The following is a 22,267-nucleotide window of genomic DNA, read 5'->3' on the forward strand; positions in this document are numbered from 1 at the left end:
TCTTTAAGTAAATTTCTGCCTGCAAGACTTCCTCATTCCATCTCCTAATGAAAGAAAATATAAGACACCTAAACTTTGGGGGAATATTCTCCCCAACCGCCAACATCATTTTGTTTTATTAAAAAAAAAATTTTTTTTGGCCGCACCACATGGCTTGCAGGGATCTTAGTTCCCTGACCAAGGATCGATCCCAGGCCCACTGCAGTGGAAGCACAGAGCCCTAACCACTGGGCCGCCAGGGATTTCCCTTCCCAATATCATTTTAGAGCAGTTGACACTGAGCATTCTTTCTGACAATTATTAGATAATTACTAATTGAGGCCATTCTGTTGATTTAGGGTAATAAAATCTGATGCTAAATAAATGTGAGCATTCTTGTCCTCAGCCTGGGAATCACATTGAAGAGAAAGCAGACTCTGGAGGCTGATTTGGGTAAAACTGGAAATGAGTCAATGCTCATCTTCATTAACATATAGGCTAATGAACAGGAAGATCTGGTTAGGACAGGAAGAACTCTTAAGAATAGAATAGACAGGGACTTCCCTCGTGGTCCATTGGTTAAGACTCTGCGCTCCCAGTGCAGGGGCCCAGGTTCGATCCCTGGTTAGTGAACTAGATCCCGCATGCCACAACTAAAGATCCCGCATGCCACAAGGAAGATCCTGCACGTGGCAACGAAGATCCTGCGTGCCACAACTAAGACCCCGCGCCACCAAATAAATAAATTAATTAAAAAAGAATAGAAGAGACAAATAAATCAATGGAACAGAACAGAGAGCCCAGAAATAGACCCATGTAATATAGTCAACTGATCTTTGACAAAGAAGCAAAGGGAATACAATAGAGAAAAAATAATCTCTTCAACAAATAATGCTGGAACAACTGGACATCCACACGCAAAAAAAAAAAAAAGATTCTAGACACGGATCTTACACCCTTCACATAAATTAACTCTAAATGGATCATAGACTCAAATGTAAAATGCAAAATTATAAAACTCCTAGAAGGTAACAAAGGAGGAAAATTTAGATGACCTTTAGTATGACAATGGCTGTTTAAATACAACACCAAAAGTATGATCCATGAAAGAAAGAATTGATAAGCTTGACCTTATTAAAATTAAAAACTTTTGCTCTGCAAAGGCACTGTCAAGAGAATAAGACAAGCCACACACTGGAAGAAAATATTTGCAAGTCATATCTGATAAAGAGCCCCCTTACTTTACTGAGGTCCGGAGAAGCAAAGAGCCTTCCTTGCCCAATACCACACAGTGGCAAAGCTGGGTCTAAAACCAGCTCTCATCTCTCCCTTCCTAACCTAGGTCCTCAGAGATAAATAACCCTCTGCTGTCTAAGCCCCTCACTTTGTCTTGGTGAGGTAGGAGATAGATGGGCTCCAGGCTAGACATTTACAGCCAGCCTCCTAATCATACTTCAAGATAGAAATAACAACAGGGACAGGGTAAATAGCTGGACTTTGTCTCCTATAGACACTTTAAGATAACAGTAATGGGAGGAGCAGAGAGGGACTAAACCCTGCTTGGGTAAAAGATCAAGAGGTCACATATTTCTCATCCTTGGGTTCAGGGAGACCTCAACTGCACATGTGCAGAAAGGCTCCTTGGGCGTCAAAAGGGATGGGACACCAGACCATAATAAGTTATGCTAGCTCTCCCAAAGGCCCTTGCATTGAAATCCACCTTGGCTTAAGGATACACATGCACATTAGGGAGGGCCCTGAGGCAAATCAGCCATGATGTCAAAACAAGACTATCAGCCAGAGCAAAACAAAGACCCGGAAGACTGCCCCCTAAAAATGATCTAGTTCCAGGCTTCCCTGGTGGCACAGTGGTTGAGAATCCACCTGCCAATGCAGGGGACATGGGTTCGAGCCCTGGTCCGGGAATATCCCACATGCCGTGGAGCAACTCAGCCCGTGTGCCACAACTACTGAGCCAGAGCTCTAGAGCCAGTGAGCCACAACTACTGAAGCCCACGCGCCTAGAGCCTGTGCTCCGCAACAAGAGAAGCCACTGCAATGAGAAGGCTGCGAACCGCAACGAAGAGTAGCCCCTGCTCGCCACAACTAGAGAAAAGCCCTCGCACAGCAACGAATACCCAACACAGCCAAAAATAAATAAATAAATGATTTAAACTTCCCAAAGGCGCAACTTTTCTCTGAGCTCACCCATGCATCTGTCAGCATGTACTCTGCTTTCCTAATAAATGCCTTACTTCCTCTCTACCTTCTGTCTCTTTGTCAAATAATTTTTTTCAAGGCAGACAAGAACGTGGGCCCAGACCTTAGCCAGTGGCCTTCATGGTCTAGTGGTTAAGACTTGGTGCTCTCACCACCGCGAACAGGGTTTGATCCCAGTCTTGCTTCCACCTGCTGCTTCCTGCTGCTCACTGCTGTCTCTCCAAGATCAATGGGTCTTTGCTTCCTGAGAAATAGCCCTTCCTTCTCTCATATTGTTTCTCTCTCCTCTCATCAAAATTCTTCAGCACTCTGCTGTTCTGAAAAACAATGAATGGTGAACAAATTCACACTCTGAAGTTAATGATCCACCTAACTTAGGGTATTTGCCTAACTAAAGATTGTTAAAGATGACAGTGCTTTAATACAAAGACATGAATTCCCAAAGGAAGTTTTCAGGCTGGACTGTTGATGCTAGTGTGTGGACCTGGCTGAGCCCCTTCAAACCAGGGCTTCTATAACTCCATCATTCTTTCTCCCCTCTTCCCTTTTTTTTTTTCCCCTCTTCCCTTTTGTGGTTGCCTTTCCTTCCAGACTTCCTCCTCCTTTGGGGTCAGCAGTTGATTGTAGTGTTGCCTAGGGTGTCTCAGCTGTTGAGGAAGTGGCTGTAACAAGGAAACCCTAGAAAGGACTGATAAAGGATCTGCTGAAAGGGTGGTCAGTATATTAAGAAGAAGAGAAACAGAACCCAACCAAGCAGAGAAAAGAGCACCTTCTGAATCAAGTGGCTAGAATCTGAGAGTGTCTAGAGCTGGAGTCACTTGAGTTTATAGCATTTATCTGTCCTCCCCAAAGTGGGTCCATAAACACCAGTACCCACTGGAGGTGCTACCCAAAAACTGGGTTCACCTCTTGGTGGGTGTCAAGCCAAGACACAGCCAAGCCAAAGAGCAGAAGAAGGAAGGATTCATTACTTACAGCAAATAAGGAGTCCTTCCCAAAGCAATGTCTCCCTGAACAGCCACATTGGTTTTTTTTTTTTAATTAATTAATTAATTTATTTATTTTTGGCTGCATTGGGTCTTCGTTGCTGTGCGTGGGCTTTCTCTAGTTGTGAGCGGGGGCTACTCTTCATTGTGGTGCACGGGCTTCTCATTGCGGTGGCTTCTCTTGTTGCAGACCATAGGATCTAGGCACACGGGCTTCAGTAGTTGTGGCACGCGGCTCAGTAGTTGTGGCTTGTGGGCTCTAGAACACAGGTTTAGTAGATGTGGCGCACGGGCTTAGTTGCTCCTCGGCATGTGGGATCTTCCTGGACCAGGGCTCAAACCCGTGTCCCCTGCATTGGCAGGTGGATTCTTAACCACTGCTCCACCAGGGAAGCCCCAAATTGGGTAAGTTTTAAGCTCAGGGTACATGCATATTCATGAAGGGGCTTGAGCAGAAGAGAATTCAGCATAGAATTGAGTCAAAGGTTGACAGAGTCCAAGCTTTAGTTGATTGAAGTCAAGAGGGTCAGAAAAGGTAACGTCTCTTAGGTTCCAGTTGATCTGGTGATTGAGCACTTCAAGCTAAATCTTTACCTCTGAAACAGAACTAGGAGTCTTTACAGCTGATCTATTATCTTTGCTATTGTTACTTCTCTTGCCTAACAGTGGTTTGTTCCTGCATTCTTTTGTTCTCTTAAGACCATTAATTACTGAGACCTGTTCAAAGGCAAGCACTATGGCTAGGCTTAGATCACAAAATGGCTTAGGCCAAAAATGGCTTATGTGACAAAAGCCATACCTGATTCTCTTTCTCTGGGGGTCCCCTACCCTTTCTGCTTATACAGAAGCAGTGAACTAGACTCTCCCAGTCTTTTAATAATAATAATGATAAAAACTAAAATTATGCCAGGTTCTCTGTTAAGCATTGTTAGAAACAAGACAATAGGCCCAAAATGGAGTCACTTTTGCTAAGCCCCTTGTCATGAAACCAAAACTAATTGCAGTTTTGGCTCTCCCAGAAATGGAATCAGGAATCACCTGATCAGCACTAGTTAGGTAATCTGCCTGACAGACCCCTGCCATCCCCTAAGGAAAGTAACCCTGCCATAAGCAATCTGCTTTTTGGGCTAATACAACTTCCTTCTTCCTGCTCCCTTCTGCCTATAAAAGTCCTTCATTTTGTACAGCTCCTCAGAACTCCTTTCTATCTGCTAGATTGGATGCATCCTGATTCATGAATCACTGAATAAAGCCAATAAGACATTTAAAATTTACTGAGTTGAATTTTGTTTTTTAACAGCGTGATTCATGAGTTTTCTCATTTAATCTTCATAACAACATTATAAGGTAAATACCAATGTAGTCTGCAATTTACAGATGAGGCAACAAAGCCTAGAAAGAATGAATAATATATCTAAGATTACACAGGTGGTAAGGGATGGGGATTTTGATCTGAATCTATCTATCTTCAAAGGCCATACTCTTAATCACTGGACTTTTCTGATCTTTGAATTACTCATACCTTTCCTATTTCCAGACATATACATTTCTTAAAAGATTTATTATTTATTTATTATTATTATTATTTTTGGCTGCATTGGGTCTTAGTTGCGGCTCACAGGATCTTCATTGCGGCGCTTGGGCTTCTCTCTAGTTTTGGCGTGCAGGTCTTCTCTTCTCTAGTTGTGGCATGCAGGCCCCAGGGTGTGTGGGCTCTGTAGTTGTGGTGTGCAGGTTCCAGTGCGCGTGGGCTCTGTATTTTGCGGCACGTGGGCTCTCTTGCTGAGGCGCACGAGCTCACTAGTTGTGGCACGCAGGCTTAGTTGCCCCATGGCATGTGTGATCTTAGTTCCCTGACCAGGGATCAAACCCACGTCCCCTGCATTGTAAGGCGGATTCTTTACCACTGGACACCAGGGAAGTCCCCCAGACATATACATTTTAAATCAAGCTGTCCCTTTTAAAGAATTCTTTCTGGACTTCCCTGGCATTCCAGTGGTTAAGAACTTCACACTTCCAATGCAGGGGGCGTGGGTTCAATCCCTGGTCGGGGAACTAAGATCCCACGTGCCAGAAATTCTTCTTTCTCACTGGTATATTTCAGTTTTGAATAAACAGTGTGCCCTTGTATTTGTAATCATTTTGTTACTGAACCAAAAGGGTCCTCTCACCCACATGCAGTAAAGTCAATCTACTGACATCCTGTTGTGGTAAAGGAAAGTGTAGCGTTCGTTGTAGGCACCAAGCAAGGAGTCTGGGACAGCTAGCGCTCAAAAAGCCTGGACTCCCTGTTGGGTTTCAGGAAAACATTTTTAAAGACCAAGTGAGGGAGGAGAGTTGCAGGGTATGGGATCAGCTCATGCACAATTCTCTGATTGGTAGATAAAATGAGGTAACAGGGCAGTGTCACGGGGTTAACATTATCAGTCCTTAGGCTCCAGTAGGCCTGGGGGCTATGTGCCCATGGTCATCAAGTAGTTAACATCTTCCATTTGGTGGGTTTTTTATCATCTGTAAAACAACTCAGGAAATGTGCATCAGATACTGTTATCTAGGTACTTCAGAGAGGAGGTAAAGCAGAGGATATGGGGAGGGGTCTGTCCCAGGAAGGCCCCATACAGTCCTGCTCGTTACAATTCCCCCCTTTTCTTTGATACTCCTCAATCATGAGGAGAACAGGGTGACAACTGCTCTTTTACTTCTTGCTGAATGGGGGCAAAGTCAGTTTTTCAGGATTAGAGGAGAGAAAGTCATTGACTTTCATTTCAAAGAATTCTTGAGTCCCAAGCTTAGCATCAACATTTTGTATTACGAAAATACATTACCTCTGTTTTTGATGGCTTTGTCATAGCAGCTGGACAGACATTTGAAAACTAATAGAGATATTACAATTAGAATAATGATCAAAATACTTCCTTGTAGCATTTCCCAAAGGAGTGTTCCTAGTTCAGATGGCAACCAGAACGATAAGTTATGGAGTGGGTCCTCTCTACGAATCTCTTGTAATCAAGCAGACTTTTGAATTATTCTATTTTTCTGGGTATCAGGCTCTCCTCGGATATTAATATATATCTAAAGAATCTAGTGCCTTCTGCTGGGAAACTATAGCTTGAGCTGTGTTGTTTGTCACTACTATTTGTTTGTCACTGCTATTTAGTCACTCTGTCACTAAAGTAAGAGAAAGGTTTCATAGTTGCAAGAGGAGACCTTCAGAAAATAAGGTTGCAGTTGGCAGCTGCTAGCAGATATTGTTTTGCGGATGGCTGGTGGTGTTCTTAAATCTGATACAGTTTGGAAAATTCAAGTTCTCAGCAATACATGAAAGTGCTTGAAATCACATCCACCTAGTTTTACGTTGGATGTCTGAACCATAGCTACCCCCATTTTGAGTCTTAAATGCATTCCCCTCCTCAATCACCAAAGTAGATGTACAATGTATGTTTAGTAAGCCACAAAACAGGCCAGTCTGGTCAGTAAAATTTAAGTTAAACCATGATTAGATTAAAATTCCTGAGAGCTGAGGTAGATCATCTACATCTCAAAGGCACAGGAAGAGAAATACCAATTCCTTTCATTCATGGGAGCAAAAATACCCCCTAGGGGACTACAAGATGAACAGAGCTCTGGTCACCCATACTTAATTATTCACAGCCAAACAGCAAACCAATGCAATGCAGAACGGTCTCTCAGGGTCGCAGTTCCCTAGGCCCAGAAAGGGAAATTCCCAACCAGTGCTCCACTGTAGGCAAAGCCAGTGCAATAAAGAAGAATACCTTAACAGAGCTCAAAGACTGTAGATGTCTCAACCAGCCAATGGCAGTACTGATACACACACACACACAAATAACAAATATTGTCCCACAAACAAAAGATCAGACAAGGTGTAGCCCAAAAGTTCCACTTCCACTCCCAGATGCAGGCTTCCAGAGTGGCCTGGCTCCTGAAAGAGAATGGACCCAGCGTGTCTTGCAATGAGCCCAGAATGGCTGACTCCTTAAAAGGGAAATGAGCCAAGATGGTGTGGGTAGAATTTTCCCAACCCGAGCAAGCCAGAGTGGCTCTCCCCAAAACAATACACACAAAAACACAAACAACAAATAAGGTATGGTCACACAGATAGAAAATCAGAGGAGGTGTAGTACAAAATTCTACTCCCACTCCCAGACGGAGGCCTCCAAACAGATTGGCCCAGCTCTTGAAAGAGAACGGACCCAGAGTGGCTCACAATGAGCCCAGAGTGGCTCAGTTCCTACAAGGGAATGAGCCCAGATGGAGTGGAGAGAAAGTCCCAGCCTGCACAAGCTGGAGCAACTCACCCCCAGTGATGCAGAACGTGGACGGTAGCTCAGGACGTTTCTCAGCTCCAAAAAGCCTCATGCTGGGTGGCCAGCACTGCCAGGAAGAGTGCCTTTGAGTTCCCCAGAGCAAAATGAGCTCCGGCAGCTGCTGGGGACTCAAGGGGCTGCCCCTGGCTGGAGTCAGCCTGCCATGGGCACAGACTCCTGGGCTGGCTCACCAAAATTGTTACCAAACGCAAGTTCATGTGCCTAACAGTGAGGCCAAACAAATTAAAACATCCGAGTTTGGAGCAGAGAAAGTTTATTGCAGGGCCAAGCAAGGAGAATGTATGGCTCATGCTAAAAAAAAAAAAAGAGGAACTCTGATGGTTTTGGGGGAGAATTTTTATAGGCAAAATTTTGAGTGAGGGCTGCAAGGTGTATGACTTACTTCTGATTGGTTGCTGGTGAGGTAATGAAACAGGAGGGAAGGGAGCAGGGCACAACCTTTAAAAGAATGACATAGCCATAGGACATGACAAAACTGCTTAGAACTAACTAGATCAAAGATGGGGGAAGATTCGACTTCCAGTAGACCTTGAGCCTCATTATATGCTCACTGTAATGCATAAGATAAATGACACACCCACCAGGGTCACGACAGTTCAGAGCTAACCATAAAAAGCCAAAAGTGGACCAGCTTAGATCAATTCAGAGAACAGACTGGTGGTTGCCAGCGCTGGGGGGAAGAAACAATGGGGAGAAATTGCTTAATGGTACACGGCTTTACTTTGGACTGATGGAAATGATCTGTAACTAGATAGAGGGTGGCACAACACTGTGAATGTACTAAGTGCCACTGAATTGTATACTTTAAAATGGTTTAAAATGGTTTAAAATGGTTAATTTTATGTGATGTGAATTGTACCTCAATTAACAACTATAAAACAATCAATATCCAACAAAGGAGCAATTTTCAGGAAAAATAAATAAATAAATAAATAAATAAAGCCAAAAGTGGGCAGTGGCCCAATTCCTGGAAATCCCTGCCCTTTCCGCCCTGAAATAGTTGGAATAATCCTCCCACTCACTAGCCTATGAAATTACCAAGCCCATAAAAATTAACCACACCATATTTTGGGGCCTCTGGCCTTCTGAGATGGTCCACACTCTGTGGAGTGTGTTTCTCTCTAAATAAATCCACTTCTTACCTAACACTTTGTCTCTCACTGAATTCTTTCTGCCATGAGACATCAAGAACCTGAGCTTCATTAAGTCCTGAGACCAAGTGTGTAATCTCAATTGAAAAAAACCATAGGTTCAAGTCCCAATCTGAGTTGCACGGTTTCAGCAACAGGACAGTGTTCTAGGAATCTTGGGCTCAGTCTGAAGTTAGCATCCTCCACCTGGATGGGGGCCTTAGTCCCTGCAAAACTCAAAGATACTGTTATGTATATTCCTTCAGGAGGAGCCAGGACCTTGCCCGATTCCTGCACTATAGTTTCTTGACTGCTCCTCCTTTGTTTCTGCATTCCCTCACTTCCCTGATTAGTAAGTGTTTGAATCTGCTCTTTGGAACTCAGTGAAGGTCTAGGAGGCTGAAGCCTTTTTTCTGCAAACAAGAAAGGGACACAGAAAGGATGTACACCTGGGAGGGCCCCCCAGGGTCCTGTTCATTTCACTTTTCTTTTAGAAACATCTCCTTGTAGTTTGTTCTTTCTTTACTCTTTTCTCAGCTGTGATGGGAAGGAGAGACTCCTACTTAGGTTTTGGTTTTGTATGGGAGGAAAAATAGTTTTCCCTCTACCCTTCTAGGGTCTTGGTTGAGACACCTGCCTCCCGCCCCCCCCCACCTGGCCCCATAATAAAAGACAGATAAACAGGAGAAAAACAAACAGAATTTTGATAACATATATACCTCCTGTATACATGGGAAATACCCAGGAACACTGAGTGGCTCCCTGAAATGATGCATCACCTTAAACACTATATTCTGCTAAAGACAGAAGAAAGATTTTGGAAGTGGAGGAGCCAGTTATGGCAGGTTCTCAGGAAAAGCACATTAAAGGGTCAGGTTGTTATGCAGATTTAAGTCTGTGCCTTCTCCATTGTTAAGAATTTCTTGTGATTTAGAGTGATCCTTCCCTTCCTGGTATATATAGCTAGATACCCATATAAATGGGAATTTCCCTTCTAAATGTAAATTTCCCTTTCCGAGAGAAAATTCTGCTTAGTTTTCAGAGCTTTTCCAGTATCTGCTGTTTCTAAAAAATAAGCAGCTCAAGATAATCCTTAAGCCAGAGAGGCATATTTTGGGGTGGCATATTCTGCTCCCTTCTCAACCAATTACAAAGAGCCACCTAGGCTTTTCTAAAATAATGCAAATACTTAACCTATAGCCAATCAAATAATTTCCTTGCTTTGCTTCCATCTTTTCTCTAAAAAGTCTTTCGCCAAGTTCCTATTTGTGGACCACTCCTAATCACTTCCAGTTTGGTGTGGCCCAACTGGAATTGATTTTTGCTCAAATGAACTTTTAAAAAATTTTAATATGCCTCAGTGTATCTTTTAACAGTTTTTGTGTGTGCAAATGAAGGTACAGGGGTTCAGAATGAGCCTCCCCAAAATGTGCCCTTTTGTGTGAGAATTATTTTAGGCTAAAGGCAATTGAAACCGACCCTGCTGGGCCCTCCTGGGTATAAAAGCTTTTCCATGTCCCTTGTTTTTTGTTTGTAGGGAAAAGGCTTCAGCCTCCTAGAACTTCTCTAGTTCCAAAGGGCAGATGCAAGCAGTTTTTAATTAGGGAAGTGAGGGAATGCAGAAATAAAGCAAAGCAGTCAAGAAACAGTAGCTCAGTGATTAAAAAAAACAGAATCCTAGTTCCTCCTCAAGGGGTATACATAGCAATATGACACATATCTTTGAGTTCTTCTGCAGAAACTGATGCCAAAAACTCAGCCTTTGTACACGGGTGCTTAGTCAAATCTTGGAGACAGGGTTTTGGGTGAAGTAGAAAAGAACAGCTTTATTGCTTTGCTGGGCAAAGTGGGACACAGCAGGCTCATGCCCCTCAAAAACTGTGTGTCCCAACCCAGGAGGATTTGGTAAGGAGTTTTATAGCAATGTTTCAATGGCAGGGTTGCTGATAAGATTAGGGTGAGTGCAGGGCCTGCACGCCTTTAATCTGACCTCAGGTGGTCTCTGGATAAGCTTCTCTGGTTCTTGAGACTATCAAACCATGAATTTCTCTCTGGAATGAGGTTTGCTTCATCAAGTAGTTCATCTTCCATTTGTTGGGGGTTTTAGTTCTGTAGAAGAGCTCAAAGATACTGTTATGTGTATCCCTTGAGGCGGAACGAGGACCCTGTCCCAAGGCTGCACTATTGTTTCCTGTCTGCTCTTCCCTTGTCTCTGCATCCCTTCCCTTCCCTGATTAGCAACTGTTTGAATCTGCTCTTTGGAACTCAGGGAAGGTCATGGAGGCTAGAGTCTATTCCCTACAAACAAGGAACAGAGGACACAGAAAGGCTTCTTTGCCCATGAGCCCCACAAGGTCCTGCTTGGTTTCAAAACTAAGGTCCCAGGATTTCCCTGGTGGTGCAGTGGTTAAGAATCCGCCTACCGGTGCAGGGCACTTAGGTTCAATCCCTGGTCCGGGAAGATCCCACATGCCGCTACATCAACTAAGCCCGTGCACCACAACTACTGAGCCTGTGCGCTAGAGCCCACGAGCCACAACTACTGAAGCCCATGCGCCTAGAGCCGGTGCCCCGCAACAAGAGAAGCCGCCACAATGAGAAGCCCGCGCACCACAATGAAGAGTAGGCCCTGCTTGCCGCAGTAGAGAAAGCCCACACGCAGCAACAAAGACCCAAGGCAGCCAAAAAACAAAAAAAAACTAAGGTCCCCACCCAGGTGGAAGATGGTAACTTCATGCTGAGCACAAGATTCCCGGAAGACTACCCTATGGCCTCACCATCCACCAATCAGAAGAAAGTCACACAGCATGCAGCCTTCACCCCAAATTTTGCTTATAAAAACTTTTCCCCCCAAATTGAAACTGGACAACCCAGTGTATCCTATTCCTAGGGTAAGGTAAGCTGGCTAAAACTGAGTTGGAGGATTGTGATTGGCGTATGTTAGGTTACCTTGACAGGTGTTTTCTGTAAGTGCAGGCTGCCTTAGGTTTAGATGTGAGGTGTGGGCTGGGCCACTGGGACAGCCTCCATATCAAGGGTCCTGATACATAAATTAACTTTATTAATTCCACCCCCCTTTGATCACACTTTCAGTTGTACTAAGAGTATTGATCAAACTTAAAATATTGGCATGACTCTGAGCTACCACTTCTGTTTGATATTGGAATCAGGTTGGCTCTCTGACTGAACCCATAGGTTAGGATATTGAGGTCTCCGTCGAGTAGTTAGCTGTTTCCTTAATCCCATTTTCGGCATTCTAGATGAAGGGAGGACATTTGTGTCGGAGATCATTTGTCTGGTCTCCCGCAGCTGACACATGCATTTAAAGTTTTTGAGAGAATGTAGACCACCAGGGAGACTATTAAAACGACTATAAGCAGAATAATTACCAACATTTGGAGGGCACTCAAAAACCACAGTCCCCATGACCCAAAACAACATAGATCAAATAGATCAAAGAAAGACTGCATTGAAGGAGACATTTTCGTAAGCAAAGTGGCTTTTTTAGTTATCTTAGGTAACTGAGTTTCAGCCTCCCCAGAAGTGTTAATCCAAGTGCAGCAAGTGGGGTTGGCTATGGCACAGACACTCCTTGCTTAGCTAAAAGACAATCAAGGGCTTTCCTATTACAAGAACAACTTTGGCCAGAGAATCTAGGGATTTGGGTTGGGCAGCTACTGTTTTAGCAGTGGATTCTGTGATCACACTGACTCCTAGTCTGGGAAATAGGGATCTGCCAAAGGAAGAAAATTTTGAGTCATGAATGCCTCCTGGTAATTCCCATTTGATCTGTAATGTAGGTAGATAGGTGGAGCCCATCGTGAAGCCTTGGTTTGATTGTGGGCAGTCGGAGACGTAGAGTTAGACTGCAGCTTCTCACCACTTCCCAATTATTTAAACATTGAGCTTCCGATGCACGATGGGGTACTATCATCCACAGATATAGATAAACCTGGGAGAAGCACAGGTGGCACCACCAAAAGAGGTATTCCCATGATGGAGAATATTGGAATAGGAGTGCAGAGCAATCAGCCGAGCCCTGGAGGTCAGATGATTTATGATTTAAGAGTTAAGGGTCTGTAGACTGCACAGAGAGTATTGTTCTGATTTCTCTTTGTATTAGTTGTTAACTGGACCAGAGAAATTGACTTGCAGGGTCAGGGTTAGGAGTCTAACAGGTTAGAGAGGGTGCTTCATTTGGTCCAGAGAAACTGAGGCATTAGAAATCAGGGAGAAGTTTGTAACAGGCACAACTACAGGATCACCAGCATCATAGACCAATTGGGGTCTTCAGTGGGAAACTTAATAATCAGATAGGTCTCCCCCTTTGCAAGAGCCCCAGAAATACAGATGATAACATTATCTTTACAAGTGAAAATAGAAAGAATGGTGAAGCAGGTACAAAATGGAGGTGTTTCATGTTGAGAGTGGAACGGACCAGGATTCTTGTTTGTTCCAATGTCTCGGGTGTAAGCAGTCTACACGACATCAGGCAGCTTCCCATTCTAGTAAGCCTGATTGTGAGGTCTCCAGCACTTGTACAGAACCAGATGTCAGGTGGAGCCTTTTTCAGCTGTGAAATGTACATGCAAGGTTTGACACCTGGTAATTTGGCAGCAGTGTCAGTGGTCAAGAATTCTTTGTAGGGCCTTTCCATGAGTCTCATTTTGCAAAAGCATCAAAGTAAAACAATAACTGTCTGTTAATGACAAAAGACTTAAAAATGCCCATGGATAAAAATCTGATGAGAATTCATTTGATAAGGAAATGTAGTTAATTCTGTGGCATACAATAATTTAGGATAATTGGACAAATAAGAGTATTGACAAATTTCTAACACCATAAAACAATTTCTGGAATACCTATAGTAGTAACATATATCCATACACATATACCTTAAGAAGATTTATCATCACTTGTTATTTGACAATTTCTCATATAATCTAAAATACCAAATAAACGTAATTAGTTTAACATCTCTCCTTTACAAGCTGAGAGACAAATCTCTTGAGAATTCCAGGGGATGTCTGGGAAATCTCAAAGTTACTTTGAGGTCAAAAAGACTCCATTTAGAAGTTGATCTTGGGGGAACTTCTCTGGTGGCGCAGTGGTTAAGAATCTGCCTGCCAATGCAGGGGACACAGGTTCGAGCCCTGGTCCGGGAAGATCCCACATGCCACGGAGCAACTAAGCCCATGTGCTACAACTACTGAAGCCCATGTGCCTAGAGCCTGTGCTCTGCAGCAAGAGAAGCCACCACAATGAGAAGCCTATGTACCACAACGAAGAGTAGCTCCCGCTCGCCACAAATAGAGAAAGCCCACGTGCAGTAACGAAGACCCAAAGCAGCCAAAAATAAATAAAAATTTAAAAAAATAAAAGAGGAATTTGATTTTGGGAATTGGAATTGTAAAGATGGCAAAAGGTTTGAACATTTAACTAAATAGGGTCACAGATCATTGTGAAATAATAATTATCTATTTAACTAGAGTGACAATAAAAGATTTTAAAGGCCAGGGACTTTCCTGGTGGTCCAGTGGTTAAGACTGCACGCTTCCACTGCAGGGGGTGCATGCACATTCGATCCCTGGTTGGGGAACTAAGATCCTGGATGCCACACGGTGCGGCCAAAAAAAAGATTTTAAATGCCAATGAAGAAGGTTATAGTTCTGAGCAAATCTTTTAATATTGAGAAGACTGGGTTTTTCTTAAGTAATTAAAGATCTGATAAAGACAACATGAAACACAGGAAATTATTTTGGTAAGACTCAAAATCTTTGCTTTCCAAGTAGTTTACCCAAAGTGTTAAAAAAGAAAAAACTTTCCCAATTTCTTATCAAGAGCAGACCAATAGTGCAATAAAAGTTCTTTTTTTTTAACAGATAGAAAATCAAATTTTAATTTTGTACCAGTTTACTTGTGATATTAACATTAAAAAAAACTTAAAATAAATCCATCCCAATCTTAGCCACACTTTCCAGCTTGACCACACTTAAAATTACTTTCCCAAGAATCCTTTCCCACAAACATTCTACAACTTTTTTACATCCATTCAAATTTTTTCCTAATTTTTTTCTCTTTCTCACTCTGGAACAATCATTTTACTTTAGAACAAAATTACTCTTTTTTCCTAACAAAAACACATCTCCATATCTTGCATAAAGATGTTTCCTTTATTATTTCTAGTAGTCTTAGTTTCATGTTTTTAATTATAATTCTTACCCTTAGAATCCCTTAATTCCTAGTGAAAACTAAAAAGTAAGCAATTGTGGACTGTCTGTTACACTAGCATTTTGTGGACTGGCAAATATACAAAAAACATTTCATAATTTTTAGAAGTATATTCCTCCTCATAGTAAAAGTTTTCAATGTGGCAAAAACCATGTTTACTAAGTGACCCAAATATCTTTAGTTCCTCTGTAAAAGGAAGCCAAAAGCAGATAAACCTATGTTCAGTAATTAATGTTTCAGTATTTTATCTAATTTGGAAATGATCTAGATATTCAATGAATAGCCATCATTTAAGTTATCTTAGTATAACATTAAGGTTTTAAGTTACCAAAAAGATTTTGGAAACTATTTTTAAGTAGATGTATCATAAAACATAATTATTGTTGAAAACTTCATTTATAAACTTGTATCTTTTATCTATTTATTTGTTCTTAACAATTTCGTTTAAATTGCCAACCATCACCTTAAGTTATCTTCCTTGCTGACAAATTCTGTAACAGAGATAACATGAGCTTATTTGACTTTTAGTAAACCTAGGTAGAATAAAAGTGTTACTGAACCAAACGTGGGTCTGCTAGCTCAGGTGTAGTAATGCCAGTCTGATCTTGGAGAGGCAGCAGTGAGTGGTGGTGTGAAGTGAGAGCTTAATTCCCTGCCCAGGAATTGAACCTGGGTAGCCTGGATGAAAATCAGGAATCCTAGCCACCACACTCCCTGTCTCTTGCGCCCAGTGAAAAATGCATTTCTCACAGAGGCAAAACTGTAAAAACAGGTACAAAGTTTATTATTAGAGACATAGCACAACAACAAGTGGGAGAGCACACAGAGAAACAGTTTGTTTAGTTATGATAGAAGCAAGGCAGAGATGCACACCTGGAGAGCAAGGGTGTGGGCATCCTCCCTAATGAGGAAGAGTGCAGTAAAGAGGCAGTTAAGTCGTTTATATAGGGCAGTTCTTCCGGGTCTTTGTTTACCTCTGGCCAATTATCTGGTTTCTTTTTCCACACCTGCCCTGCCCTAGGACCCTCCCCAACATGCGTGTGCAACTTTTTTCCAAGATGGATTTCAGCCCAGAGTCCTGTGGAACAGCCTTAGCATCACATATTATGGGGTGGTGCCCCCTCCTTTTTGACCCCCAAGAAGCCTTTCTGCACATGTGCAATGTTTCCCTTGCCCCCAGGATAGGAAATGTATGACCTCTTGATCTTTTAACAGGGTTTAGTCCCACTCTGTCCCTGCCATAAAGATGTCCAATGTCCAGTTATTTACCCTATTTCTGTTGCTGGTTTTTATATCAAGGTGCAGATCTCAAAATATAGACAGGAGTCATAAATATGTAGTCCTGGAGCTCGTCTGTCTCTTGCTTCAGGAAATGTAAACAGGAGGGTGGTAATGAATGTCTGGCCTGGAGCCCATCTTCTCACCCCAGGACGTGTGAACAGGAGGCCAGTTGTAAATGTCTAGCCTGGAGCCCATCTATCTCCTGCCTCAAATCTACTACTGACACCGGGTTGTGGCAAAGTGCAGCATTTATTGCAGGGCGGCAAGCAAGGAGTTCAGGACAGCTAGTGCTCAAAAAGCCCACACTCCTCAATTGGTTTCAGCAAAGCATTTTTAAAGGCAAGGTGAGGGAGTAGAGTCGCAGGGTATGTGATCAGCTTGTGCACAATTCTCTAATTGGCGATGGTGAGGTAACAGGACAGTGTCACAGGGGTTAACATTATCAATCTTTAGATGCCAGTAGGTCTGGAAGCTACTGCTCATGATCATCAAGTAGCTAATTTCTTCCATTTGGTGGTGGTTTTGGCACCTGTAAAACAACTCAGGAAATGTGCATCAGATACTATTATCTAGGCACTTCAGGAAGGAGCTAAAAGTAGAGGATATGGGGGAGGGGTCTGTCCCAAGAAGGCCCCATAGGGTCCTGCTCAGTTACAAAAGTATTATATTTAATGCTGATACCTCTAAAGACTTGCCTGTTTTAATCAAACTGTTGCAGGAAGGGGGTTCCCTCCCAGGGCCCGAGAGTGGGCTCTTATTTAACACTTGGAAATGAATTGTCTGAGGAGACACACGTGCTGACAAAGCAGGAGACTATTGGAAAGGAGCTCCAGGGCAGACAGCAGCAGTGTAAGGGAACCCAGGAGGACTGCTATGCCATGTGGCTCACAGTCTCGGGTTTTATGGTGATGGGATTAGTTTCTGGGTTGTCTCTGGCCAATCATTCTGAATCAGGGTCCTTCCTGGTGACACGTGCATAGCTCAGCCAAGATGGACTCCAGCAAGAAAGATTCTGGGAGGTTGGTAGGACATGTGGACTGGTGTCTCCTCTCTCCTTTTGACCTTTCCTGAATTCTTCCGGTTGGTGGTAGCTTGTTAGTTCCAAGTTCCTTACCAGGCCCTCCTGTTGTAAGATAACTCATGCAAGTGGCCTGGCCAGGGCAGGCAGTTTTGGTCAGTGGTTCCCCTAACAACTTAGGAGATGTGCATCAAATACTGTTATCTAGGTACTTCAGAGAGGAGCTAAAGCAGAGGATATGGGGGTAGGGCCTGTCCCGGGAAAGGCTCCTCTGAGTCCTGCTGGGTTATGATAATGCAAAACTCACTTTTAGTTTATAAAAACTCACCTTTTTAGTTTATAAAAAAGAACAATTGGATCCAAATAGTGTTTCTGACAGATGGAATAAGTTAAGGTTACCTGCTCAGATGGCATAACTTTTTACTAATATTTGTGATGACTCTGAAGATTTTTCATCTACCTAGTTTCCAAATAGCTTTTCCTTTTTCTGATAAGAATTACCTCACTGACATTTGCATTTCAAAGATATGGGCTAGATAAGAGTTCCTAGAGAAGACTGGGTAATACATTTACATCTCAAAGACCAAGGAAAGAAAGCAAGTTCCTCCAACAAGGAATTTTATTTTCTAAATCCAGAATTCTATAATACTTACAAGCTTTTGAGATGAATGGGAAGGTTTTGGAATTGGTAAACAGCGTAAGCGGGCTTTAAATTGTTTCTTGAGCTACATACAGTTCTTATAAGAACAGTTGTTTTTAATTCCTCAAAGAAATGCACTGCAACCTGAATACCTCAAAGGGCTGACCCACCAGATAAATGGAATATTTCCTGCCATATCAGTAAACAAAGGATGTCACAGTCATCAATGATTGCAGCCCTCCAATGTGAGCCGATGAGCCGATGAGCCCTGGGGAAACTCAGGGCTGAAAAGAATACCTGCCATCTAGCAGCCATCAGACTGCAGCCACTCCCTAAGGTGAGCCCCGAGAAAACTCAGGATGTGAAAACACAGGATACTGGCCCCAGATAGCTGAGGTGCATATCAAAGGAATGATTTCAGTGAGCCCAGACTCTTGCATCTTCCCATATGTAGAAAAGCACTAAATTCCTTAACTTGAGATATCTGGTTTTCTTTAATTAACAATAATCTTTTGAATTTCCGACTACCTGCTCTCTGTTGCAGGACTCCTATATATCCTGGTTCCTCCCCTCGCCTCCTCAGAGCAGTTTCTCAGAGCTATCTGAAACGCTGTCTCCCAGTCTGCAGTCCTCATTCTGCCCCCAATAAAACTTAACTCGCAGCTCTCATATTGTGCAGTTTTTTTTAAGTCAGTCAACACACCCCTCCAACTGCATTATCTTCAATTTGCTTCTTTATATCAGGAGAAAATCTTCAACTAAATAGAACTTAAAAGAAAATGTCAGTAAATCAACTATACTTCAATAAAAATAAATAAAAAAATATAAAAAAAGATGGAGTTGCTCAACTTTAAAAAAAAAAGTATCCTATGTTCTATATATATAGCTATTTCTCTTTGGAACGTTTTTCTTCCCCCTGGGTACATAGTGTTATTTAGCTTAGGGGAGAAGCCCTTAAAAAATAGGATGTAAACATAATAGCTCTTCCAAGATCCAGAGCCACTCACAAAAGTCACCAAGACAAAGACTTAGATAATTCTCCTGAGAGCTGGCAACAGTCAGTAGGACCACAGCTATAAATGGGATGCACCCTTGTTTTGTGCTAGTCTCAGCCTATCAACAACCAGTGTTGTGGTTGGACAAGCTCTTGGGGTTCTTATAATGATTGCAAGATGCCCTTCAGCAATAACCATCAGGAAACTGAAAAAGACAGAGGCTCATTACTTATAACACCTGGAAATTACACAGCACACCTGGGGCCACACAGCAAGGTCATGGGGAGACAGAGAGTGCACGTGGGCCTGGGGTTCTGCTTTTATTGGGGCTGAGGGTGGGCCCTAGGGTTTTGGGGGCTCACTCTTTATTGGTGAATTTAAAACATAAGAGCAGGAATTTAAAGGACAGGATGGAAAAAAACAAAAACCATGTAGACCAATTGGTCAGTTATTTAAATCTACCAAAATCTCTAAAACAAAGGAGCCTCAGTAAGTGGAAGTGGCCTGGCTCTTTATCTACTTGTGTGGTTGGTACTGTGTTTAGCTGAGATAGCCTTCTTTGAAAGGGCTGCCCCTTGAAATGGATGCCTTGGCAATCAAAGCTTAAGTCAGCCACTTGTATTGCAAAAAAGAAGAAAACTGTCAGGGCTTACACTACAAACCCATATTTCTGCCTGGCCATATTTTGGGGGCCCCAACCTGATGGTTGCCAAGTCAAGTTCTCAACACAAAATGAGACAAACAGAAGAAAATAGCTGTCCCTGGGAGAGAAGAATTGACAACCAATAGGCACCCCAAAACCAAAATCAAAAAAGCCTGAATTTGGAAAAGAAAGGACAACATGAAATTTAATTTTCCTCTCTTGACCAGGCACTACAGAGATCTGGGAGACCTGACTGTGGTAAGAATTCTCCTCCTTCACCAGCTTCTGCCAGTTTTTCCAGGATCCCTTCTGGAGGCTCTGGAGCATGAGGTATTTAGAGTGTAGCTCTGGTATCTCTCAGAATTTAACAAGGGTTTCCATTAATCTTAGTTTTAGTGTCCCCTTGGCTGTTTAAGGGAATAATTGGTAGCAGTTTACCAGAGACGCCCTCAGAGTCTCACCAACCCCGAGAGGGGCCATTTGGTGACCTTCCTTTGAGGGTAGATACGGGGTATCTGTAAGGCCACTAACTTGGCCGACTTTTGTTTACAGTTCTATAGTCTCTTCAGAGTGGAAAGGCAGTTCAGACAGAGGATTAGCAGAGTGTGGGTCCTCAGGTAAAGGAGGACAGAGGGGAGTAGTAAGAGTCACATCAGGCTTGAAGTCTTTTGTTTTAGGTACCTCTTGTGTCTTTACTTTTTTTTTTTTAAATTTTATTTATTTATCTATTTATTTATTTATGGCTGTGTTGGGTCTTCGTTTCTGTGCGAGGGCTTTCTCCAGTTGCGGCAAGCGGGGCCTCTTCATCGCAGTGCGCGGGCCTCTCACTGTCGCGGCCTCTCTTGTTGCGGAGCACAGGCTCCAGACGCGCAGGCTCAGTAGTTCTGGCTCACGAGCCTAGTTGCTCCACGGCATGTGGGATCTTCCCAGACCAGGGCTCGAACCCGTGTCCCCTGCATTGGCAGGCAGATTCTCAACCACTGTGCCACCAGGGAAGCCCTTGTGTCTTTACTTTTACGTTCCCCTTTTGCAATGAATCTTTCAATGAAGCTCTCTGGGACTCTTGAAGCCTTTTGGAGGCATACCAATTAAAATAGGTATCCCATTCTGTTTGTTTGATTTGAGGGCTCTTACTTTCAAGTGCACTCTTAAATGAGCCATCTTGTCTAACTGGAAGATTCCCTATAATGGCCGTTGTCATTCTAGGTTGTCTTAGTAAGATGTTGCCATTTTTGTTGATATCTATAGCTTCTTGGAACGCATTTATCAGACATAAAATAAGCAGGTGTGCCAGAAGGTGGCAAGCTTAATTCTTTGATATTTGAGGGTCCCACTTCTGTAGCTAAGCCTTGGATCTCTTAGAGCCAAATTAATGCCTAATAGGGATCTGCCACCAGGTTGGGGATTATGTGGTGTTTTCTTTTGTTTGCTTTTTTGTTTATTTTTTTTAGCTGTGTTGGGTCTTCGTTGCAGCGTGCGGGCTTTCTCTAGTTGCAGAGAGCGGGAGCTCCTCTTGGTTGTGGTGCATGGGCTTCTCACTGTGGTGGCTTCTCTTGTTGCGGAGCACAGGCTCTAGACGCATGGCCTTCAGTAGTTGTGGCTTGAGGGCTTAGTTGCTCCACGGCATGTGGGATCTTTCCGACCAGGGCTCGAACCAGTGTCCCCTGCATTGGCAGGCAGATTCTTAACCACTGCACCACCAGGGAAGTCCTGGGGAATGTGGTGTTTAAGAGTGTACCTTGGGGACTTCCCTGTTGGTCCAGTGATTAAGAATCTGCCTTCCAATGCAGGGGACTTGGGTTCGATCCCTGGTCGGGGAACTAAGAGCCCACGTGCCGTGGGGCAACTAAGCGCACGTACTCCAACTACTGAGCCCGTGCACTCTGGAGCCCCCTCACCACAGCTACAAAGAAGTCTGCGTGCCACAATGAAGAGCCTGGTCACTGCAATGAAAGATCCTGTGTGCCACAACTAAGGCATGACACAGCCAACAAATTAATTAATTAATTAAAAACAAAAAGTGGGGCTTCCCTGGTGGCGCAGTGGTTGAGAATCTGCCTGCTAATGCAGGAGACACGGGTTCGAGCCCTGGTCTGGGAAGATCCCACATGCCACGGAGCAGCTGGGCCCGTGAGCCACGGCTGCTGAGCCTGCGCGTCTGGAGCCTGTGCCCCGCAACGGGAGGGGCCGCGATAGTGAAAGGCCCGCGCACCGCGATGAAGAGCGGTCCCCGCACCGCGATGAAGAGTGGCCCCCACTTGCCGCAACTAAAGAAAGCCCTCGCACGAACCGAAGACCCAGCACAGCCAAAAATAAATAAATAAATAAATAAATAAATAAATAAAATAAATTTAAAAACAAAAAGTGTACCTTGTTACATGGAAATTTTCATGAGGTTGGCATGTGACGTACTGTTGATCTAAACCATTCCTTGACCAACTTATCCTACCCCAGGAGTCTGAGAGAGTGAGGTGGTGAGCCCTCTGACAGCATTTAAGTGTTTGATCTGTGGCCACCAATTTTGCTGCTTTGGTTTTCAAGACTCCCATAGTAGTAGATCTTTATTCCTTTAACGAGAATATCTCTTTATAGTGGCAGATGCTGTAATGTCTTTCAATAGTTTGACGTGCCTACATAGATTTTGATGTGCTTTTGGTCAAAATAGTCCAAATTTATTGTCTTAATTCAATTTCCCAAGTCCCCCAGCAGTTTATGCTGTGGATTTACCTCAAGCTTTGTGAGTCTCCTAATGGCTGCCATCATGCTTTCTTTTGCTTCAGGGGCACCTATTATTTTCC

The sequence above is a fragment of the Balaenoptera acutorostrata genome, chromosome 1 (genome assembly GCF_949987535.1).
Source record: "Balaenoptera acutorostrata chromosome 1, mBalAcu1.1, whole genome shotgun sequence".
NCBI lineage: Eukaryota > Metazoa > Chordata > Mammalia > Artiodactyla > Balaenopteridae > Balaenoptera > Balaenoptera acutorostrata.